Genomic DNA, 26,711 nt, shown 5'->3' on the forward strand with positions numbered 1-26,711 from the left:
TACATAAGCTTCAGTTGATTCAAAATTCTGCAGCACGTGTTCTTTCTAGATCAACTTCTTTTGAGTACATTTCTCCAGTTCTTCAGCAATTGCACTGGCTTCCGGTAAAATATCGAGTTGATTTTAAGATCTTGCTACTTGCTTACAAGGCACTTCATAATCTTGCACCCCAATACCTTACTCAACTTCTCCATGTCTACACTCCATCACGTGCTCTCAGATCTTCATCTTCAATTTCTCTTGTGGTACCTCGGATTCGACTAACTACCATGGGTGCCAGATCATTTAGTTATGCTGCCCCCCGCTTATGGAACTCCCTTCCTCTTGATGTTCGTAACAGTGATTGTTTATTGACTTTTAAAACGCTTTTAAATGTAGACTTTTAAAACGTCTTAAGACATATCTTTTTATACAGGCTTTTTCATAATGTGTTTTACTGAGTCTTGACTGCATTTTTTTTTACATACTATTTATTGTATATGCGGAGTGTTCATTGTGTGTTTTGTGCAGTGTTCTGTATTTTCATTGTGAGGTGACCTTGGGTGTCATGAAAGGCGCCATCAAATAAAATGCATTATTATTATTATTATTATTATTATTATTATTATTATTATTATTATTATTATTATTATTTTATACTTTCTTTTTTAGAGTACTTACATTTTAATTATGTATTGATATATAAGGAACGTTTAAACAAATTTGGAAAAATCGTTTTTTAACCAATTCTTACCTACCCTACGTTTAACCAAGGTTACCAGATACAAATTCAAACTCAATTTAATGTTGAGATTAACATACTAAAGTATGCACAATACTTCCATAGCATGTATTAACCTTAGTTAAAGTTACTAATGGAATCTTATTGTAGTATTACCATATTATACAAGTCTGCTTTTTTTTAGAAGATTTTCTAATAAAAAACAAATGCATTTTGCCTCTCAGCCTAGTCGACAAACATACACACTGTTGTTCTTTACCCATTAATTTAGCATCTAGTCAAGAAATGAATTACTTTATAATGATTTGGCAACAAGAACTGTAGTGTTCAGTATTCATACCGTTTCACTGTCGTGTTTTAAACGCGCATCTGATGTGTCAGCGCTCTCTGTGCAGCGTTTCTGTGTAGGGAGCAGCCTCACGTGTGAATGTAAAAAGGTTTCAGTGAGTGGAATTTGTCTCGCCACTAGAGGCCACTCTCGTGCTATATAATTCCAGCAGATCCTTCTCAGAGCTTTCGTACTGCGTAATGACAGTGCACCCTTCTCAGCCGCTCCAGCAACGGACGTATCACGGAAGAACTATTCGTGTGTATTTTTGCCGATAACCGACTGCTCCACCAATCAGCTATCGGTGCCGATTATTCGACAAAACCGATGAGTCGGTCAACCTCTAGTCGCTAACCTCTTCAAAACAATAACAGGCGTAGATTGATGATGCAGTGAATAAGCTGGTCATCACACCGATGGATCAAATAATGTTTATGGATAAGTGAATGCATTCATGTTTTTTAACATGACAATGGTTTGAAGCAGGGCGCGATTACTAATAAAAGACAGATATCAGCACCACATGCGAGTCCCAGGAGGACATTTTATTCTACCAAACTACCTACGTTCTAAATTACTACTCAAACAGGTCAGTTTATGTGACGAATTAAAATTGTGAGGAAACACAATGTTGTTTCACTTGGTCTACACTATCAAAACTGCATTGAGACTAGTAGTAAGCTGCATCAACATTAGAACATCATACTGATGATATTCTAATATTTTCTTGTGCTGAGCTACATAACATTGATTCATCTTGGGTACATTTGCTCACCTGTCTAATAAAGGACATGCAAGAATCGCATCTCTGTCAAGTCAAAGTTTGTTGCGAAGCTCTTGCCATCTCAAAACCGATCGATATTCGATATTGGTCCTCTTTTGCTTTCTTTGCTTACTTTTTCCTCTGTAAGTACTCAACTCAACAAAATATGTAAGGGGTTTCTGGATATTTTACTGCACAAATCTTACATATTGCTCCTTTAAAGATTAATACACAAATAATCTGTGGTTAGGGCAGTGCAGAAACTTTTGAATTTTAGTGATGGTATTGTGTGTTCTGGGAAATTGTATGGTCAGTGTCGGTCACGGCGCCTTTTAATTGTTTTTGATCCAGCAGTTATTCATTTATAAATTAAGCGCTGATTAGCAATCACATTTGGATGCTGGGTCCCTCAGCAAGCTTTAAGTAATTTTCTTTTTTTGTGTGTTGACATGTTTCCAATTGAAACAGGACTTTGGAACCTATCAGAGGCTTTGTTCGTCTTTAAATAGCCAAAAGCCTAGTTTACGTCATTGTGCAGTTCACTCATGCTGGTAGATATCATGTCTACGCCATCTGGGCACAAAAGACGCCTTTCTCCTCTGACAGACATTCAAAAGTAGCCATGTATTCTGGCAAATAACATTTCTGTGAGGGGGAAAAAGTGTAAAATGGACTTGTTTCCTTTGTCTTCCACTTCTAAGAAATCTAAAAAAAAAAAATATATATATATGGTGACATGAAAGGCAGCAGATTTCTGCTGTTCCCATTAACAACCGAGAAAAATCCAGAATAATATTCATATGACTTTACAAAAGATAGTGAAAAATGCAAGCGATTGATTACACTGGTCAAAGGAAAGAAAATAAATTGCTGTCACTCTCTCAACAATTATACTAGAAACACTAACCAGTTCTCTGTATTGTAATTTAATGCCAAGAAAGTGAAACACAAATTAAGTGTTATAAATAAATTGTATTTATTCAATATTAAAAGAGTAGCTAGATTTTTTTATTATTAACTGTGAAAACGTCTTATGACAGTCTGAGAAAAGGGTCTATACAGTAACTAGCTATACATTACAGTATCGACTACAGTAGTTTTTTGATTTTTGATTATTAAACCATTTAAACCACAACTTGTGCTTTTGGTCGAACCAAAGCCACGCAAACATATAGCAAACCTATATCAGCGGTCAGATATTTAAGATATTCTTAGAATCTGTCAGCCTGGTAAAACCCAGACAACTTTTGGCAAATTTAGATTTGCTCTACAAGTAGTCTGGCAAAGAGCCCATTCAAGCCCATTTCTAATCCGTCGTTTTTGTACATCACAAAGATGGATGCCGCTGTGGAACATCACTCGTTCGTATCAGCTATCGCGTCTGTTTTTTTAAGCGATTTAAACTTTTCCTTTTCATTAAAACCCAAGCAAAAAACAACACTCAACTACCAAATGTGGATTACACCGGCTACTTTGATGAGGAGGATGGGGAGTGTGATCATGTGCTAACACCACACAGCAGCACTGTATCTGATGGCCTTTCTGTGCTTATATCCTCACACTAGATCTGGTAACCATGTAAAAATTGTAAATAATTATAAATAAATGACTAGCGTAACTAGTCTAGCGAAACAGAGGTTTCAATTAACCTCTGAGCGCCGAACGCGCGTTCTGCTGGATTTTTCCTCATGACAGTGTTAGTGTTAGTGTGTGATCAGTCTGAATTTCGCGCGGGATTGCACATAATTCTACTAATCCCTGCAGATTTCACGCTCATTTCTGAAACGCGCACACACACCGTAATAGAGGCCGCTTCTGACTTTTCCAGCTTATTATTGGTCAAATACACTCAAAAAAATTCTCAGTGTACATCTTGAAGAGTATTAACGTAAACGCAGTCGTAAATAATTCAGGAAGAAATATAGCTGCAAGCAGCCATTATCGGGGCCAAGCGCAAAGAAGCATGGCTGGAAGTGTCAAACCAGCTGCAACAATGAGCCATTGAAGACCTATGAAGTTGATTTTAGGCAAAATAGCAGTACAATTTTAAATACAATCAATAATAATGATTTAATGGTTTATCACTTTCGACCAATAGGTGGCACTATTACGAAACTGATGTGGTGTAGTCAGATTGAGGTGACAATGACACATGCAAAGTTTGGTGTCAATATGTCAAAGCATTGCAGAGATACAGCCTCAGGAGTCATTTTTGCATCATGGCTCAAGAACTTTTTTGTCTCTCAACACGAAATCCATAACTATTTGTCGCCATGGTCTGAAGACGATACGGTTAAATTTTGGTGAAAATCGGACAAACGGTCTCGGATGTGTTTGAAAAAGTAGGTTTTTAACAAATAACAAGATGGAAGAAAGATAGGTTTGCAAAATTGGTATCCATGTTCTCGGCATGAGCCATTGAATGCACTATGGGACTCGATTAAAAAAATTAATCTAATTAATTAGAGGCTTTGTAATTAATTAATCGAAATTAATCGCATTTTAATTGCATATAAATATTTGACCTGAGAACAATAATAAGTAATTTTTCACATGTATTTTTAGTATACCATTGAATAATGACTGAATACATGAGCTTAATCAACAAAATATAGTTTATTTATTTCAGTCCAGCAGACCAGTGCAATGTTTGCCATTAAGTGTAGCTAAAGCATATTTGTGATATTTGAGGCTCGATGTGCTGCGGTGATACGCAAATTCCTTGTTGTATAGCTTGCACACAACCATGCTCTTGACGACGCTTCCATTCTTTCGTTTTTTAAAACAAAATTTCCCATCCACGGGGCCAAGCAAAGCGCTCTCATCAGCTTCTCCGTCCATGTTCACTCATGGTTTGTTGTTGTTTTCGTGACTCCGGAGCGCTAGTTGGTGTTCCAGTATAATCGGTCCGTCGAAACTCATTCATTGAAAAACGTTCCGTGGTGCAAAAATAAGTGTGGTTAATTTTTTTTTTTTTTTTTGCATAATTAATTAACGCATTAAAGTCACGTAATTAATTAATCTTAATTAACGCGTTTAAGTCCCGGCCCTAATATTTATATTTATCATGAAGTATAGGGCTTCCCTGTACATTAATAGCAGCAGCAGCTCCTCGTCAGATACGCTTCTGGTGTGCAATGACAGAGAAAATGCCAGGCAGCCACCCCGCGACTGACACGCAGCAGAAACGCCACGCTCACACCATGCTTGCCGTGTGTCTCCGGCCTAACACGGTAGCATAATGAGGGTATTTCTAACATGCTCTCATTCATGGCTGTTTTATTTTATTCATGTAAAGTTACATCTTTATTTTGTTATCTCTCTCTCTCTCTCTCTCTCTCTCTCTCTCTCTCTCTCTCTCTCTCTGTCTCTCTCTCTCTCTCTAATATTTAAAATAGTCTAGGCCTATCCTTTTATTGAAACTGGTGCAGAGACATTTCAAAAACATTTCACCAGCTGGTCTACTTTCGCTTTGTGAGCGCAAATACAATTTGCAATTTCTTTTGAAAATTGTCCACAATATCCTTCCATACATTTGAATTCTATTGAGAATGTAATAAAACACTACGGAGGAATTCAAACATGATCTAAAACAGCCTTTAAAATGTCTGATGAAAAGAGGGGAAAACATCGTTCTTCATCTTTTTTTGCCAAATAAATGAAAAGCATGTCCTCAATTTCGTCTCTCTTGCTGTATCAAAATCTCACCTAGCTTTCCTCAGAGATGGTCAAGTCAAGTTCAATTTGTGCATGATTACATGATATAACCATTTTTTTTTGTACTGTATCCTAAATTGTGGATAATTAAGCTATATGTCATATGCTGAAGTAAATGTCTGGAGTGTTAACGATTAAAAGAAAAAACAACAACAAGAACCGTACCGTTTCATCCACTGAAAACCATGAGCCTAAAGCCGCGGTACGAACCATTTCATCCATTTTATTTATTGTTTTTGGTATTTTTTCAAGTGCATTTTTTGTTAACAAACTGAGAGTCCATTGCTTTTATTGTTTGTTTTTTTTTGTTCATTTATTGTGGATATTTAAAATGTTTTTTGTTTCCAGTGTTAAATAGTCTTTTAATAAAAGTTTATTGATCTTTGAAAGGGTGTACCTGCATTATGTCATTATCATTATTTTAGATGAAAATGGTCTCAGAACGACAATATTATCGTTTATCGCATTAATTTCTTGACCAATTTATTGTCCAGCAAAATTTATTGTGACAGGCCTAGGTGTTTGTGTGGAAGTTAACGTCTGATCAGGCTGATATTATTGGGGTCTGTTGTCATGATGCAGATTCACACTCACAAATTCACCTATGGCATAATGATGTTTCTGTGCTGATCTCTCTCTCACACACACACATACACTCAGAGCTGCAACGTATCCGTGACAGGTGTGGAGCTCTAGCAGCTCTCGATCCTAATTACTTGGCCGTCCCTTTCTGCAAGCAGATGGGTCCCTCTCAGAAATTAATGTTCTAGCCAGCTACTCTCCACAGCCCATTCCCTTGTCATTTGTGCCATACAGGTACAGTAGTCTTAACTTAATGTAAAAAATCCAATCAGATTACGTGCCAAAGCATCATTAGGTAGAATGGTGGCTGACTGACATAAACGATTTGGAAAGTGATTCGTCATCCTAATGAAAAGTAGAAACTCTGCGATACTTTTGAGCGTTCCGTGTTTTTCCGTGAGTTAGAAACACATCCAGATGAATGTTTTCTGCACCATATATCTTTCTAATTCACATCTATTTCTGACTAAATATTATCATATCGATGGTGCTTGTGTCAACAGAAATACGTGTAACATCTGTTATGGGTCTGTGTTTATTTTTTCCCTCGGGAGATCAGCGCAGGTGAATGTAATACTGAGCGCAGCACCATTTATTACTTTCAGAAAAAGATTTGTTTTTCTTGTTATCTTTCCATCAGTCCCCTCTTTGTCAGGAATATGCTGCTATTTGTTCATTTAGCCATTAATCTGTTACGCTCATTTAGCGATCACCTGCTTGACATTTAGTTTGTTATCTTGTATATAAATGCTCTCTGATATTCTGTCAGGGATATTCAGCTTTTTGTTCATTTAGTGTCATTTTCATGGACTTTTAATTTGTTCACAGTCAGCTGTTGAATTAAATAAGATATAAAACCGTGCTTTCATTCAGGTGTGTGAATTTATTGTATGGACAAAAAACATAATGCGTTTAAAATGCACATTAACAGTTCATTTGAATGATAGTAAACCCTCTTTAATGCTGTTAAACTGATTGTTGGCTGTTGTACAAAACAAACTGTTTGCTGACTAAACACTCACCTAAAGGATTATTAGGAACACCTGTTAAATGTTCTCATTAATGCAATTATCTCATCAACCCATCCCATTTTCAGTTGCTTCAATGCATTTAGGGGCATGGTCCTGGTCAAGACAATCTCCTGAACTCCATACTGAATGTCAGAATGGGAAAGAAAGGTGATTTAAGCTATATTGAGCGTGGCATGGTTGTTGGTGCCAGACGGGCCGGTCTGAGTATTTCAAAATATGCTCAGTTACTGGGATTTTCATGCACAACCATTTCTAGGGTTTACAAAGAATGGTGTGAAAAGGGAAAAACATCCAGTAATGCGGCAGTCCTGTGGGCGAAAATGCCTTGTTGATGCTAGAGGTCAGAAGAGAATGGGCCGACTGATTCAAGCTGATAGAAACTCAGCAAAATAGCAACTTTGACTGAAATAGCCACTCATTACAACCGAGGAATGTAGCAAAGCGTTTGTGAAGCCACAACACGCACAACCTTTAGGCAGATGGACTACAACTGCAGAAGACCCCACCGAGTACCACTCATCTCCACTACAAATAGGAAGAAAGACAGAGACATTCAGATGGGGGAGTCAGAATTTGGCGTAAACATAATGAGCATGGATGCCATCATGCCATGGTGGTGGTGTAATGGTGTGGGGGATGTTTTCTTGGCCCACTTTAGGCCCCTTAGTGCTAATTGGGCATTGTTTAAATGCCACGGCCTACCTGAGCATTGTTTCTGACCTTGTCCATCCCTTAATGACCACCATGTACCCATCCTCTGATGGCTACTTCCAGCAGGATAATGCACCATGTCACAAAGCTCAAATCATTTCAAATTGGTTTCTTAAACATGACAATGAGTTCACTGTACTAAAATGGCCCCCACAGTCACCAGATCTCAACCCAATAGAGCATCTTTGGGATGTGGTGGAACGGGAGCTTTGTTTCCTGGATGTGCATCCCACAAATCTCAATCTCCATCAACTGCAAGATGCTATCCTATCAATATGGGCCAACATTTCTAAAGAATGCTTTCAGCAACTTGCTGAATCAATGCCACATAGAATTAAGGCAGTACTGAAGGGTAAAGGGAGTCAAACACAGTATTAGTATGGTGTTCCTAATAACTGCTGTTTCACACAGCAAGTGTGTATGGAGCTAAATCAGTCTCAATAAAGATAAATACACACACTACATTCACATATGCACACACAAGATTCATAAATGCACACACAAGATTCATAAATGCACACACAGGATACACAAATGCACACACATGATTCATAAATGCACACACAGGATACACAAATGCACACACATGATTCATAAATGCACACACAGGATACACAAATGCACACAAATGATTCATAAATGCACACACAGGATACACAAATGCACACAAATGATTCATAAATGCACACAAATGATTCATAAATGCACACACATGATTCATAAATGCACACACAGGATACACAAATGCACACAAATGATTCATAAATGCACACACAGGATACACAAATGCACACAAATGATTCATAAATGCACACACATGATTCATAAATGCACACACATGATTCATAAATGCACACACAGGATACACAAATGCACACAAATGATTCATAAATGCACACACAGGATACACAAATGCACACAAATGATTCATAAATGCACACACATGATTCATAAATGCACACACATGATTCATAAATGCACACACAGGATACACAAATGCACACAAATGATTCATAAATGCACTCAAAAGCACAGAAGATTCACAAATGCACACAAAATTCATAAATACACACAACATTCATAAATACACACAAAATTCAGAAATGCAAAGAAAATTTAAAAATGTGCTCAAGATTCAGAAATGCACAGGGCAAGTGCATTTCTGCGTCAAGTAACTGATGAAAACGTTCATCTTTCCAAACTTCCAAACTAAATTTTCACTGCAAAAAACCTGAATGATATTTAACTTTTAATGCTGATAAAGCCATTAAGTTTGGCATAGTGGGGGGAAAATGCACACAAATGTTACAATAAACCACGTTGAAACTAGGCTCTTAATCTCCTATTGTTTATTTTTTATAATTGTTTTCAGTTAATGCAGTTTATAAACCAAACTTTATAGTGATATTTCAGAGCTTACTAAAATACTTTAGCAGTTATTAGCCGCAAATTTCCTCGGAGCGAAGACGGAGCGGTGTTTTTGATATCAGTTTGCGAGGCGAGGAGAGGGAGATGGTGAACCCGGAGCGGAGCTGGAGCGGAGGGATTCTTGAATGCTTAGATAGAGCGTGGAGGGGAAATCGCCGCCGCTCCACTCCGCTCACATACTCTGGTGTCGACTCGCAAGACTCGCAGCGGGGCGGGGCATCACGATGGTGTTTCAGCCATCACGTCAGCCATCACGATGGACGATGACATTTTCCATCGGCACAACACTAATTTTTTTACAATTTAAGATAGCCCGTCGTTAACCAGTAAGTTTTTAAACACCCCCTAACTTTAGGATATTTGCTCATATCAGCCTGTAGACACACAGGCACACTCAAACAGAGCCGAAATAAACGGAGATAAATATTTCAAATGAAGAGAAATATAAATAATTCATTAAATGCAAAACCAGAAAAAACGCAATTCACCAGTGCGTATTGAACTGTGAATGCCATACCGAACGGTTCAATATTATATTGAGTATTGTGGCATCCCTAATGTGTGTGTGTGTATATGTATATATATATATATATATATATATATATATATATATATATATATATATATATATATATATATATATATATATATATATATATATATATATATATATATATATGAAACACAAAGGATGCGCTTTAGAAAAATCATATCGGAGCATACAAATCGTCCGGTCATTAGCAGATCTTAAAATCAGGTATATAACCTCAGATGAACAACAAAAAATTATATATTTAAAAAAAAAAGCCAAAATAAAGCCAAAGTGGAAAAGCCATGGGTGACAAACTAAGTACACTCATATGTTTCAATTGCATGTAGAGTTACTTTCAGCAGCAATAAAGTGAAGGAATCGTTTTCAGCATGGCGTTATCAGTTCTAGAGGAATTTTTGCTTGCTTTTCTTTACAACGTTGCTTCAGTTCATCGAGATTTGCAGCCATTTGCTCATGCAGAGCTCTCTTAAGGTCCCACCTCAACATTTCAGTCAGGTTAAGGCCTGGAGTCAGGACATTGTTCCAAAAGTCTTGTGGTTTGTTTAGATGCAACTTTGCATACCTAAGCCATGCTGCCATGTTCTTTTTAGAGAGAAGAAGCCTTCTCCTGGCACCCTTTTTGAAACATAACATGCTTGTCCCGTAGTTTTCTAATTGCACTGCCATGAACTGCCAAGATTTATCATTTTTTCTTATCATATGACTTTCTAATATTGGCTTGATCCTCCTTTTGCTGCCAAAACAGCTCCGTCGAGGCATGGACTTCACTAGACCCTTGAAGGAAAGCTGTGGTTTCTGGCACCAAGATGTCAGCAGCAGATCATCTAAGTCCTGTAAGTTACGAGGCGGGGCGTTCATGGATTGGAGTTGTTTGTTCAGCTCATCCTATAGATGCTCAATTGGATTGAGATCTGGGGACTTTCAAGGCCAAGTCAACACTTCAAACTCGTTGTTCTGCTCCTCAAATCATTCCTGGGCCATTTTTGCTTTGTGGCAGGGTACATTATCCTGCTGAAAGAGGCCACAGCCACCAGAGAATACCATTTCCAGATTAGGGTGTATATGGTCTGCAACAATGATTAGGTAGGTTGTACGTGTCAAAGTAACATCCACATGGGTGGCAGGACCCAAGGTTTCCTAGCAGAACACTGCCCAAAACAAACACTTTTCCAACAGCTTGCATTTTTCCCATAGTGCATCCGGATACCATGTGTTATCCCCAGGGTAAGCAACACATCTGGCCATCCATGTGATGTAAAAGAAAATGTGATTCATCAGACTAGACCACCTTCTTCCATTCCTCTGTGGTCCTGTTCTGATGCTCACCCTTTTTTGGGTGAGCCTATAGCATTGTTGGCACTTTCGGGCAGTGGACAGGGGTCAGCATGGGCACCCTGACTTGTCTGTGGCTATGCAGCCCCATACGCTACAAACTGTGATGCACTCTGTATTTTCTATCAGTACAAGACCTTTAGATCTTAGACAGATTAGACCTTTCTATTAGAACCAGCATTAACAATTTGAGCTGCAATAGCTCATCTGTTTGATTAGAACACATGGGCCAACCTTCGTTCCCCATGTGCATCAATGAGCCTTGACATCCCACAAGAGCTGCAGTTTTGGAAATGCTCTGACCCAGTTGTCTAGCCATCACAATTTGGCCCTTGTCAAATTCTCTCAAATCCTTATACTTGCCCAGTTTTCCTGCTTCTAACACATCAACTTTGAGGACAAAATGTTCACTTGCTCCTTAAAGGGTTACTTCAGCGATTAGCATATGGCTTTGTATTAGTAGAAACCCTGGAGTATATTCAAATAAATGTGCTTTCCCCCCCTCATATCCCCCTCAGACAAGAGATTTATGCATTTTATTGACGATATTTGCATCATAGGAGGAATGTTTGGCCAAAGGCTAAAGACTACAGCCAGCAGAGGGAGCCATTTCCGCATGTTTTGAACCTGCGTATGGGGGATGGAGATCACACTCAAGCCCCGTTCACACCGCCAGCGATTTTGTTACTGCATGTCGCCAGCGCCAGAGATTCATGTCGCTAGTGGGCGTTCCTACTACGGGTTGCATATAAACGTCATTAAATAGTACCGTTTTTATTAATAGTGTTTTGCAGAACAGAGCAAGTTATTAGAATACATACACTGTACTGTAATAGGTAGACCATATTGCATGCAGTTTAGTCAAAACTTACTTTATATCCCCACAATCCCAGACACGTTTTTCCATGCATCATTTTTTTAAATGTGTCTCTGTATGTAGGCTACACAGAGACATATTATAAAGAACATGGGACTTGTTAAAAGCGAATATCAACAACTCCTCCGGACACCGCAGTAGCAGCAGTAAAGCAGACGGATCACGTGCACTCCACTGACTTCACTCCTATTGGTTGTCGCTCGCGAAAATCGCTTCTCGTTTGCATAAAGTTGAAATTTCTGAACCTTTGTCGCGTGTCTCACGTCGCTTGACACGCCCACATTCTGTCGCCAACGGTCACTGTCGCTCGTGTCGCCGGATGCCGCCAACGCTCCATTGAAATGAATGGGATCATGTCGCTTTGTCGCTGCGTGTCGCTGGCGGTGTGAACGGGGCTTCAGAGCTCAGCTCAGCTCAGCTACAGGCACTCATTTAAACGGAGCTATGGTGAGCAATGTAAGTGTTTTAACTTCTCAAATTAATTTCTTTGAAAGTTAAGCTTGCAAAGGCATGACCTGAAATGCACCAGACTGAACGCGCGTTGTGTATGTATGCCGCGAGTGTAGTCGCGATTACCTCAGCTCTCATCACGAGAGCTCATCAGCTCATTTATCTCACTCCTGCAGTTAGTGCTCAGTGCTGTGATACTCGCGCGGTGACTCACTCATTATATTGAACAGACACGCTCAGTTTTTAATTGTAGTGTCTTCCCCAACTCAGTCACAGTAATCAAGTTGGTGGCTTTGGGAATGGCCTCACAGGGCAGCGAAGCATTCTGGGAATTGTAGTCTTTAATCCAAAAATACATTTTCTGTCTTTTCTCAGTCTAGAAGGCACCAAATTTAATACCAATAATTTCTACTACATTGATGACCCAGTTAAAATACAGTTTCATCTTCCCAGCGCTAAAGTACCCCTTTAATAAAGCCCACCCACTAAAAGGTGCCGTGAGGTAGAGATAATCAGTAGTATACTCTTCGACTGTCAGTATTCATAATGTTATGCTTGATCTGTGTATACCACGACTCTCTGACACCCCCCCCCCCCCCCATTGGCCATTGTGTAATTTGCACTCTGCATATAACGTGTATGTTGTGTGTTCAAATTTCATATATTGTAGAGATTAAAACCATTTTTTTAATTCTCCATAATATGTACATAAACCCACCTTGAGTATTCAGTACTTTACAATAAAGTATTCATTGAAGTAAAAAACAAAACAAAAAAACCTAGCCTCGAGACTCTTGATTGCCAGCGAAAAGATCAGAGCTGCCTTATGAAGAAAGAAATATATTAAAACTTGGGTGTGTGCAAATATCCCTACTGTAATGGGAGTATGAGTGTTACTGAAGGGTTTGGCTCTGTCTGCTCCTGGTACCTGCTGTGTTGAGGTCTGAAGGGAAGTGCAGTAGTATGAATTATCCCTGCTGTTCCGATTTGATTCTTCACTGCTGCACACTTCTCTTATCTCTGTCCAGATTCATTCACTTCTGGTTTCCGTCCATTTCTCAGACTTATCTTTCCAACTATTCATTATTTAGTGTGTGAAAGTCGCACAGTGGGGCATTATGTGGTGTGGCATTGTGGCAGAACTTCACATCAGGAGTGATGTGTGGCACCTCAGAGGGGCTGAAGGATGGTTATGCGCATCTGTTGCAGACACAGAGGCTTCTCAGGCCCATCCGTTCTGGCCACTGGGCAGCAAATTCTGTCAACTAATAAATGTTTCCTGTCAGAGACAAAGTGTCACATACACATGATTTTGCCAAGTTAGACATGCTCCTGGGTCAACATATTTTATTGATCCTGGGATAAAATTCCTGTCCGAAAATGTAATGATAAAAATATTCCTACCCCTAAACCTAACCTGTAACTTATCCCTAATATCAAAGAGGAATTAGGGGTGAAAAAGCACCTAACCATGGTTGTAAGCCTAAACTTGACATTAACTGTAAACATGTCCCTAAAATATGATTGGGTGAAAAATTTGGGTTCAGTATATATTTATTTATTTTTTTAAGAAGAAATTGTTACTTTTATTCAGCAAGGATGCAATAAAGACAGTTATAATGTTACAAACAGTTTATATTTTTTAAAACAAATATTTCGTCAAAGATTCCTGATTTAGATAGGCTGCAGGATCCAACAGGAACGTCCCAAATAATAATCAACTGCAGCTATGGTAAATAGAGCAGATCTGGCAACCTCGATGCCGAAACACTACTGACTTTGTGATTGGTAGATAGATGGAGGGTGGAGCTTCAGGCCAAAACACAACATGTCAACATCAACATCAGTTGAGGGCTGCAACAACTTTTAAATGACAGCAACTACTGTTGTCAGTAATATAAGTATTTGAATTTAACATGATTTCTTAATGTCTAGTGACATATCAGGGCCATTTTATGATTAATTAAAACACAAAAAGCAAAAAAGTTATTCTCATGTTACTATATGAGCATGAAACTTTTAAAAATATCTGTTTGAAGTGAAATTATACTGTCATTTCCTCTGTCCATGGTTATGTCTCTTGAAATGGATGGTAATACAATGTATCCCTGTACGGTTTTCTCTATAGATGCAGGTCTTCTGCAGAGGGACATCAGAGCACGGAGACAAGATGAGGACCTCCAGCCAAATCTGCACGTGCTGGGAGTTCTCTTCCTGGGCAAGCACACTAGCTATGCCTTCAACTTTATTCTGCTGTTTCAATTGTAAGTCTCTTTCATTCATATCTTTCTGATGGCTAAAAAGCATAGCTTACTTCCAGCATATGTTGTTGTTTTGGATGCTAGTCTCTGCACCTTTGGTCTGTGGCATTTATGTAATAGGTGAATGTGGATCTGAGGCTCCGCCTTCTTCACTGTGGAAATCTTCTACGGAAATTTTCTTTGTGGAAATGTTTCTTCTGTTTAATCTTTTGAGGTCCGAGTAAAAACATGAACACACTACTTTATAATAGAAATAGAGGTTTTAATTCTAACTGAAAACGATGGTCTAAATTAAATGGTCATGGTAATATAAGAATATCCTGTAAGTTAAAACTTGTCAGTCAAAGAAAAGCTTTTATTGACAGTTGGCTCAGCAAATGATCGATCTGCGGATGTTGTGTGCCCGTGATGTCAGAGTGCAATGAAAAGCCGCCTCAGCCTATGAAGACGAGCGCCTAATTCTGTAGCCCTGCTCATTAGGGCTGTCACTTTTTATTCGATATTCAAATATGCATTAGAACATGACATGAAATATCCGTAATCGAACTATAAATGGTTTTTAAAGTGCCATGTATAGCGCACTTTTATACAGTCTATAGCTCCATATAAGCACCTCAATCGGAATAAAAATGCCCAAACCGAATGAAATTGTAATCGGTTTGAGATGAACCTTTTCATAAACCGATCAAACGAAAAATGTCACCATGTTAACAACCTGACCGGATTACCCGCGTCCTTATATGACGTGATACAGTGAGTGCTCTCCACCACTGAAGAGCGCACGCCGAGTTTACCACACAGGCTATACTGTTGACAAGAGAGAAAAGTTACGTTTTCTGAGAGGTAAACTTTCTATTTTCTTTCTATTTAATTTATGAAGATAATGTTGGAATAATGACACAGACATAGCCTGGCTACATCCTCTTATCCTGAATGCGGAATGAAAACCAAGGCACTTTTTATTCAACTGCGCCTGACAGAAGATTTTTTTTTTACATAACTTGAATTACAAATTTTACTTTACACTTAATTATTTTTATTTTTTTATAAATTACGCTTTACAACAAATAAATAGCTTTTATAAAAACCGAATAAGTCCGTGTGGCCCTTGAGCGATGGCATCCTTGAAGGTTTGAACACATTCCATCTGCTGGAGAGGACAGCGTCGATATTTCTAATGCGGCAGACAAACTATGTGCGCATGTCACAAAACGATTCAGATTAAAAGTCATCACATCTAAACCCCAGATCGGTTTAGATAATGTCTCATGTAAACAGTCCACTGAATCTTTCAATCGTAATTATTCTTATCGCAATGACAAAAGAGTGTTTTTATGATTAGACCATTTGTTTTTTATTTTGTTTGCCATCTCATCCAATAGAGGGCGCTCTAAAAGTATTGTACCATAGGCCCATGACCAAATGTAGGCTCGCAGATATTTGAATATATTCTAATACATTGCTTGATATTTAATATCATTTCGAATTCGATTTTTTCTAAAAAATGACAGCCCTACTGCTCATCGCCTCGCACATTACATGTAATAGATAAATAACAGGCCTACTTGAAGCTAAACCGGATTGAACTTTCAAGCAATAAACATGGCGCATAAGCTGTTTCATTGTCCTGCGATTCGGGATCAGACTAGAACATGTTTTGGCCAGGGCTTGCAAAGGAGGCTGACCTGGAGCTATATGTTTTCCTGTTGGGGAGCCCGACAGGCTATCTTAAATAGTGAAATAACATTCCTTTCTTGATGTGCGTTGTTTTCTCTCTTGACTTTGATATTTGAAGGAAAAATACAATCGCAGAAGTTTTGAACATGCTAATTTGTGAATGCTGTGCATGTGTGTGTTATTGATGTGGTTTGCTGTTATATTCACCGATCGGGTGGGCAAAGTAATAAAAAATAACATTCCAATTAATTCCAGGTAGATGAGAGAGAAATCAGTGCATTTGTTTGATAAATACATTTTGCGAGCCCTGTGAGCGAATCATTCCGGTTTCTGTTTTTCTACACATTTTCAAAACAATTCCCACATGTCCTGATGGGGGAGTCAAAGCTCATTATAAAATGCAAAACTGTTAAATCATAGCAGTGGGCATTTACTTCCAAGTCTTCAATGCAGCACTCCCATAAAAAACCAAGTGTTCCAGGAGCTAGGCTCAAAACCAGAGTAGAAAATAGCCTATTACTTATTCAATATGATTATTAAACTTAAAAAAACATGCAAATGTCATAAGTTGTTCTCAGACAACAGTATATATATACCGGTATATATATATATTTGTAGCAAAGTTCGTGAATGTGAGGAAGGAAGAGGACACGGGGGTCGGCTAGACGGTTGTTGCTCTTTTATTTTGTAACTCAATAGTCAAACACACTCAATAGTGTGGCTTCTCTCAGACTCAAAACAATAGCGATCACTTCCGGGTCGGCACTTCCGGCTTCCGGCAACTCAGTCTCTGTACGGTTTTGACAACAACCGTCCTGACTCTCTCTCTCCTTGGTCTCTGGTTCCGCTGGCGTTTTATCCCGTCTCCGCGCTCATTACTAGAACAAGAGACAGGTGTTATTAATCTGCGTCCAACCCACTCACTTACCGCTCGTCCCGCAGCCCTCTCTCCCGCTGCAGACCTCGCTGAACCACGCCCCCCTTGCCACATACCCCCACCGCCCGACTCAGGCCGGGGAGCCGTCCGGCCTGCAGCCCCCCCCCCCCCCCCCCCCCCCCCCATTTCTGGAGAGGAAATCGGCCACAGCCATCTGAGCACCCGGCCTGTGGACCACCTTGAACTTAAACGGCTGAAAAGACAGATACCAACGGGTGATCCGCGCGTTGGTATCCTTCATGCGGTGGAGCCATTGGAGAGGAGCGTGGTCCGAACAGAGAGTGAACTCCCGCCCCAGGAGGTAATAGCGGAGAGTGAGAACGGCCCATCTGATGGCCAAACACTCCTTTTCTATGGTGCTGTACTTAGCTTCCCTCTTGGAGAGCTTACGGCTAATGTACAGCACCGGCCGCTCTCCCCCCTCCACCTCCTGGGCCAGGACTGCGCCCAGCCCCCTGTCCGACGCGTCAGTCTGCAACAAGAAAGGGAGAGAAAAGTCAGGGGAGTGTAAGAGCGGCCCGCCACATAGAGCAGCCTTTACTTGGGTAAAAGCCTGTTGACACGGCTCTGTCCACTGGACCGTATCTGGTAGCCCCTTTCTAGTAAGATCAGTCAAAGGGCTGGTGAGGTCCGAATAATTTGGTATAAACCGTCTATAATATCCCGCCAGCCCCAAGAACTGTCTTACCTCCTTTTTGGTCTTGGGCCTCGGACAGGTTGCAATTGCGGCAGTCTTATCAATTTGGGGACGCACCTGCCCATGACCCAAGTGGAAGCCCAGATACCTTACTTCCACCCGCCCAATCGCACACTTCTTCGGATTGGCCGTGAGCCCCGCTCTCCTCAGCGACCTCAGGACCGCCCTCACATGCTGCATATGCCGCTGCCAATCGTGACTATAAATCACTATGTCATCCAGGTACGCAGCAGCATATGCAGCATGGGGACGCAAAATCCTATCCATGAGTCGCTGGAAGGTTGCGGGCGCCCCGAACAAGCCGAAAGGAAGCGTGACAAATTGGTGTAATCCAAACGGCGTGGTGAAAGCTGTTTTTTCTTTGGACAATGGAGACAAGGGGATCTGCCAATAGCCCTTTGTTAAGTCCAGTGTCGAATAAAATCGAGCCGTGCCTAACCGATCAAGCAACTCGTCAACCCGCGGCATTGGATACGCGTCGAACTTCGACACAGCGTTCACCTTGCGGTAGTCCACACAGAACCTGACCGAGCCGTCTGTCTTGGGGACCAAAACTATCGGGCTCGCCCAGTCACTGTTGGACTCCTCGATTACTCCCATGTCGAGCATTGCGCCTAATTCGTCCTGAACTACTTTTTTCTTGTGCTCAGGCAAGCGATACGGCCGGCTGCGAACTACCACGCCCGGCTCGGTCTCGATATGGTGCTGAATCAAGTCGGTACGTCCCGGTAGGGGCGAGAACACGTCAGCGAATTCCGCCTGCAATTTCGATAAATCAGCGAGTTGTAACGGTGAGAGGTGATCTCCCCCAGGGGCCAACGCGACTGATTGTGCTTTAATGCTCGCCTCTGGCCCGAGATCATCCTCTCCCCCGATCATCGTTGCCAACAACACCGATTCCACCTCATTCCATTTTTTTAGCAGATTGAGGTGGTATATTTGACGTGCCCCGTTCCTATCGGATCGTATCACTTCATAATCGAGCTCTCCTATCTGCCGTGCGACCTCAAACGGCCCCTGCCACTTTGACATTAATTTTGAGCTCGACGTTGGGAGTAGAACGAGCACTTTCTCTCCCGGTGTGAATTTGCGTAGTTTAGTACCCCTGTTATATGACCGGCTCTGGCGGTCCTGGGCTTGCAACAAATTCTCCCTAGATAGCCGCCCCAATGTGTGGAGTTTTGTTCGCAAGTCCATGACGTACTGAATTTCCTTTTTGGCCAACGAAGGCCCCTCCTCCCAAGTTTCTCGTAGGACGTCCAGCACCCCCCGTGGCTGCCGACCGTAGAGAAGCTCGAAGAGGGAAAACCCCGTGGAGGCTTGCGGGACCTCGCGCACAGCAAATAAGAGGGGTTCTAACCACCGATCCCAATTTTTGGCGTCTTCCTGTACGAATTTACGGATCATGGATTTAAGAGTGCGATTAAATCGTTCGACCAAGCCGCCTGTTTGTGGGTGATAGACGCTGGTTCGAATGGATTTAATGCCCAATAATCCGTACAATTCGCTTAACGTGCGTGACATAAACGCCGTGCCTTGATCAGTGAGGATTTCCTTCGGAATCCCCACCCGGGAGATTAAGCGAAACAGTGCGTCCGCAACACTCTTCGCCGAGATGTTGCGGAGAGCCACTGCTTCCGGATATCGTGTTGCGTAGTCCACGATAACTAGCGCAAAACGATGTCCGCGTGCGGATCGCTCTAATGGCCCGATGAGGTCCATCGCAATTCTCTCGAAGGGGACCTGCATTAATGGAAGGGGGCGCAATGGCGCTTTTGGGGCGGCCAGTGGATTCACCAACTGACATTCCGGACAAGACGCGCACCACCTGCGCACATTGTCATGAATGCCTGGCCAAAAAAATCGGGTCATTAAACGATTCAGCGTGGCCGCCTGTCCCAGGTGGCCCGCCATTGGGTTAGAATGAGCCGCCTGGAAAAGCATTTCCCGGCGGCTCTTTGGTACTAACAGCTGGGTTGTATCTAGCTTTGTCTGAGTGTCTTGGGTCACTCGATACAACCGATCCTTAATTATGGCAAAATATGGATACGAGACAGGCAAGGCAGGTTGGAGAGACTGACCGTCAATCGATCGGACCTGTTGGAAGGCATTTTTGAGGGTCTCATCTTGTGACTGCTCCAGCGGAAAGTCATCGCGGTCCGAGAGAATCAGTCTCTCGACCCCGCTCGGTTCCGCTGAAGCTGTCCTCAAGGGTCCCGTCTCAGTCTCCCCAAGCTGCACTCGCGCCGCCCCCCTCCGAGCCTTTTTCTCCCAAGCGGCATCCGCGCATAACGACCCCAATAACGCCGAAAAGGCGGGCCAATTTGTCCCCAGAATTAGCGGATGCCGGAGGTGTGGACTAACCGCCACCTCTACACTATGCTTTTTCCCCCGAAATTGTATCGTGACCGGGACAACCGGGTATTCCACCACATCCCCGTGCACACACCGCACCTTAACCACGCGGCTTGTATCCAATGCCCCAGGCTGCATCAGGCTTTGATGGATCGAGGTTTGGTTACATCCTGAATCCACCAAGGCCTGATATGTACCCCCCTTGATACTCACAGGAATCTGGTACTCTCCTGCTTGATCGGGGGTGGTCCGCTGGACGTCCGGGATCCGGATCATTGTTCCGATGTCCATCATCGGACATCGGTCCACAAAATGATCCGGATCGCCGCACCGCCAGCAGGCCAGCCCAGGCCTACCCGCCGCCCCGGCGGCGGGGAGTGGGTTGGAGGATGAGCGCGGAAAGGGGGCGGAACCAGAGCCATTGTCACTACCAGCCCCCAGCGGCCCCGCCCCCCTGGGCGGGACCCGCGAACTCCCGGACGGTCCAAGGCCCATCCCACCCCGGCCTCTGGGGGGGACGCGAGGAGGGCCTGGAGGGCGGGACCTGGGGAGAGGGACAGGTCGAGAGAGAGAGAGAGAGAGGGGGGGGAGAGAGAGAGGGAGAAGTTAGTGGGGGTTCGCCGACCCCCGGGCACGCCACCAGGTGGTCCTCCGCCAAGTTGATGGCCGTCTCCAGCGACGTGGGCCGGTGGCACTGGACCCACTCGGCGGTCTTCCTGGGGAGCCGAGTGATAAACTGCTCCAGCACCACCAGATCGAACAACATGGTCCACGTCGCTGCCGCCGGCCAGAAGCCATCTGCGGCACTCGTCCCGGAGCTGTTGGGCCAACGCGAAGGGTCGACCGGACTCACCGCACTCCAGGGACCGAAAACGCTGACGATGTTGTTCCGGGGTCCGGCCGACCCGCTGAAGGATGGCCTTCTTTAGATCATCGTAGTCCAGGAGGTTCGCGACCGGTAGTTGTTGCGCGGCCGCCTGGGCTTCTCCAGATAGTAGGGGGATGAGGCGCACCGGCCACTGTGCCCGGGGCCACCCGCAGGCCTCCGCGGCTTTCTGGAATAGATCGACGAAGGCCTCCGGGTCGTCTTCCGGCCCCATCTTCTGGAGGGGCACGTGACCCGGTGCGCTGGCCCGTGTGGCGGCCTCGGCGCGGACCTCCCGGTCCATCCAGCTCCGGAACCGCTCGCGGTCCTCTTGCTGGCCTTGGACGATCGCCTCGAAGCGGCGCTCCTGTTCGGTCCGGAGGTCCAGCAACGCCTGGTGGTGTTCTTGGTGGAGGACCGCGAGGGAGTTGATGACCTCCGCAAATGGCGAGGCGGAGGGCGTTGTCATGGCGTCGGGCGGTGGGGGTATGTGGCAAGGGGGGCGTGGTTCAGCGAGGTCTGCAGCGGGAGAGAGGGCCGCGGGACGAGCGGTAAGTGAGTGGGTTGGACGCAGATTAATAACACCTGTCTCTTGTTCTAGTAATGAGCGCGGAGACGGGATAAAACGCCAGCGGAACCAGAGACCAAGGAGAGAGAGAGTCAGGACGGTTGTTGTCCTACTTCCTTCCCGGGTTTCGGCACCAGTGTAGCAAAGTTCGTGAATGTGAGGAAGGAAGAGGACACGGGGGTCGGCTAGACGGTTGTTGCTCTTTTATTTTGTAACTCAATAGTCAAACACACTCAATAGTGTGGCTTCTCTCAGACTCAAAACAATAGCGATCACTTCCGGGTCGGCACTTCCGGCTTCCGGCAACTCAGTCTCTGTACGGGTTTGACAACAACCGTCCTGACTCTCTCTCTCCTTGGTCTCTGGTTCCGCTGGCGTTTTATCCCGTCTCCGCGCTCATTACTAGAACAAGAGACAGGTGTTATTAATCTGCGTCCAACCCACTCACTTACCGCTCGTCCCGCGGCCCTCTCTCCCGCTGCAGACCTCGCTGAACCACGCCCCCCTTGCCACAATATTATTTTTTAAAGCTAGTTCATGACCCCTTTAATGTATTTGGTGATGTTAAATATATATTTTTATTTGAATTAAACAATTTAATTTGGATATTATCTTTTTTCAGTATAGCTAAATTTATGAACGTGAATAAGAATGAGTAGGCTAATCCACCAGATAGAACCGAACCCAACTAACATAAACCAGCCTAGTGCAAGCTTTGATAAAAAGTGTAAAACCACATTTCACTTCTTGGCACCTTAGATACTAAAATACCGTTTTTATTTTTATTGTGTGATTCTGCATGTCTTTTAGCATTATTTGTCAGTGATGCAATAATCATTCATATTTTCGATGTCATCAGGCCGTATAAAGGTCCAGTGTATGAATATCACAACTTGTAGCCTTGAAACTCTGGACAGCATTCATAAATTTCACATAGAGCTTTGATACCATGGGTTGTAATTTGCCTTGAACTGTAAACTTATTATACTTTTGTTGGGCTCTTAAATTGTGTTCTAACATGATGTTGGCCTTGTGAGCTCACATTAATGGTGAACTGGCTCAGAGTCAAAAGCTCTTTTTGTGTAAGAGTGCCCTGAGGTAAACAGACAAGATGATTAACTCAAAGAGATGCTGCTGGAGGCAAAGAATCAGGATGTATTTTCCCTATTTATTTTCTGTGGTCTTAGTAAAAGAGCCTTTAAGTGTCATAAATATTTATGCATATTATGTAAGGTTTTCTAATATATATTTTCAAATATATGCATAAAATCATATACAATACAGTATTATAAAAGCTCATATATATATTAAAAATCAAATAAAAATAGTATGGATAAATAAATATTCCTCTGACTATAATATATGTACAAGATGCAGAATTTGATTTACATTGATAATAATATTAATGAATATAAAATAATAAGTATAATAAATAGTTCTTTATGAAATGCAAAATGCTTATTAAAGGTTCCTTGACATGAAATTTACACTTCAAGATTTTTAACATTAATATTTTTGTTTATTTCAGTCCTCACAGACAACTTTTTTTATCTGTACAAAAAAAAAAGCCAAAAAATATAACAAATAAAATAACCTGACAGACAAGAGCCTGATTAAAACCAAAAAATAACTAGCTAATCACCAAAATGCAAGAATGATTGTGCATTAATTTAGTGTAAGTGGCGATAGTGGTGGATAATAATATTTGATGAACTGACAATATCAAGGTCGAGCTGTTGACGCTCGTGCAGCCTCTCAGGGAGAAAATACAACACTAGAGCATTTTAGTTGTTTCCTAAATACCATCATGACTGAAAATGACACAGCTTTCATATGACAGTTTCATAAACGATTAATTAACATTCACTTACATTTACATTCACTTAAAGTCACTTACGTTTTAGATGCAATATTGAGTGCTTTTGTTTCGATTTCAGCAGCGAAAATCGTTCATACAGCAGAACCGTAACGCATCACACAGCAACAAGTGTGTTACTGAACGATTCAGTGTTCGAATGAATCGTTTGAATGAACGACTCAGTGACTCACTCATTAAGATGGCCACCTGCTGCCACCTACTGGAGGTTTAGTTTCATGTTTAAACATACTTTCCAACATTTCTTATGTGTCTATTCAAAACTACAAATCTCGAAACATTATTTAATACAGTTGTAATTTTTCATTGGAAACTATTTAATTTAATTGTTAACAGCCCTTATAGTGTCTTCGTTTAATTTAATGTATTGATCAAATTTAACAATATAAAATTCAACCTGAAGCATGGCCTATATTTAATAAGATTAGGGGGGAAATACCCTTTATAAAAGGTAAAAATATCACAAATTTGAAATGATTCAATAAATATTTAAAAATTAAAATTCACAAATATGCAGATTTAAATATGTCAAAGCTGATTGAACACTGGTGAGAATATTGCTTCAGAATAAATTAAAGTTACAACACACACACACACACACACACACAAACACACACACACACACACACACACACACACACACACACACACACACACACACACACACACACACACACACACACACACACACACACACCAGTCACTTGAACTTTTTACTTTTTTCCGGACAAGCACATTTTTTACTCGGACAAGTGAATGAACAATTTACTTGTCTGAAGGACAAGCAAATGAACATGCTTAATGTCAAGCCCTGCATTACCTGTATATTCACAGGGTGTCCGCGGGGTTTTAAAAAGTATTAAAAAGTGATAAATAAAAATTGTCAAATTTAAGGCCATTAAAAGTGTTAAATGTGGTCTCAGAGGTGTTATTTTTTCCAAATTAGGTATTATTTTTTCAGACTATCAGGTGTCCTATTCTGATTGAAATTCTATCTGCGTTCGCGTTAGTTCGTTTAAATATGGGCTTTAGCGTATCTGGGCACATAATCAAAGATCTTTCGTGTCCATCTCAACGTATGTTTGATGCTGACGTCATATTCAGTGGTCGTTCGGCATCATCTCAGAACACTGCGCGCTCAACAGAAGTGGCTGGCTTACGTTTTATTTTATCCTCATAAGAGCAATCTTAAATGATTTATATAAAGTCTAAAATGAACAAAAAGAGTTGTGAGAGAATGAGGCGTGATCCATAGACAGTAAGATCCGCGTGTCTGTCTGCTCTTAAAGGGACAGCAGCCAATAAAGCTTCCTGTCAGTAAAGATAAAGAACAAAGGGAACAGAGAAAATGACTCGCTGCTCTTGACTAAATAACTTTTGTAGCTTTAATAAGGATTAACTATTTAATTTATAGTTTATGCAGTGCAGACTACATATAACTTTGATAACTTTATTAAATTGTTGTATGTTTCCTAACTGTTAAGACAGGAAAGGCAGAAATAAACATGACATTTATTATGGGTTTATGTTAGCATTGTTTTAAGTTTACTTAAATTAAAAACCTTTACTTAAATTTGAAGCCTAATAATGAATGTAAAAAAAAAAAAAAATCAGTAGCTGAATTAATATCAGTAATACTGGCCTTCATTCATAAAAAGATGCCATTTAAACAAATATTTAAAATATACTGTTGTTTCAAAATATATGTTGTTTCTACATTAATTTGATTAACTGTGAAATTATTATATAAAAAAATATATTAAAAACGTACAAAAATTTTTTTTTTATTGCGATTAATCACAAAAAAAAATGTGTGATTAATCTAGTTAAAGTTTTTAATCGATTGACAGCACTAGTTTTTAGTATTTTGTTAAATTTAACAACTTATTACAGTTATAGAAATGTAATATTTGGCTCAGGTTTTGTTGTTGGAAAAAAAACACTAAATCATTTCATTGCTGAATTACCAATTATTAATTGAAATTAAATGTGTATGCAGTAATGCTTCTCCTTAACCAACCTTTGTGAATGTTGAGATGTATTTTACTGTGTCTGAATGATAACTTATCACAGATTTCCTCCTGGTGTCGATTCTAAATCTATTCTTTTTTGTATGTTATATATGTCAAAATCTGTGTAAATAATAGAAAGGTCGCTGATTAACACTTGCAATTCAGTGTCGTGATGGTTTTAAAAATATTCTGAAGGTAGTAAAAAAGGTATTAAAAAGTAGTAAATTTAACTTAAGGATTGCTGTATATACCCTGATTCAGCCACTGCTTATTATGCCTACCCTTTATACACATTATTCTAATGAGTGTACATTTCTCCCTCTTCTCTGCTTTCCCTGACCAGAGAATTTGGAGAAAATGGGTTCAGTTTATTTTTTTAACATTTAATTCAGTCACACAGTTTTTACAAGCAGACTTTTACGATATGGATTCGACCACACCGCCACAAACAGTGAGTAACAGTGTTCATTAATGCCTGATCTGTGATCAGTGATTTCTAATGTGTAGCTAATTATTTATGTTCACACAGACTTTCTTTCTAAATCGTTTAATACTGTTTGTGCATCAGTGAATCAAGCCAGTGACTAAACGATCAACTTCACATTGTCTTCACAAAATCTGTTATTTAAATTATGATTAAACTACAGAGAGCGATCAAAGAAGACTCTTTATAATGTTTAAAGCTGTCAACCACACACCATGAATACACTTGCCCAAACTCCTGTTATAATGAAGGATGTTGTTATGCTGCTAAACAAAGCTCTTACTGTATTCATATCGATATTGTGCTTGCTGTTAGTTGTGGTGAAAGCATTTTGTGAGAGAAATAGCATTGCAATGACGAGATCACTGCATTCACGTGATAAACAGACTTTCTGTCTACTTAATGGTCAGCACTGCAGCCTTTCATGTGATGGGAAAAGATCTAAAAAATTATGCTAAAGTCAAGACTTTCAGGTTTCGTTAATCT

General features: G+C 41.1%; 1 protein-coding gene across 1 annotated transcript in view; it reads left to right on the forward strand.

Moving 5' to 3' along the window:
• The first annotated feature begins 14,664 nt into the window (after positions 1–14,664).
• si:ch211-51h4.2 (uncharacterized) overlaps positions 14,665–26,711 on the forward strand; it is a 145,286-nt gene continuing 133,239 nt past the window's right edge. Inside the window, exon 1 of the mRNA XM_067432120.1 lies at positions 14,665–14,757. The gene's annotated coding sequence lies outside the window, so the exon portion shown is untranslated. The remainder of the gene's footprint in view (positions 14,758–26,711) is intronic.

Source organism: Pseudorasbora parva, chromosome 22 (assembly GCF_024679245.1).
Source record: "Pseudorasbora parva isolate DD20220531a chromosome 22, ASM2467924v1, whole genome shotgun sequence".
NCBI lineage: Eukaryota > Metazoa > Chordata > Actinopteri > Cypriniformes > Gobionidae > Pseudorasbora > Pseudorasbora parva.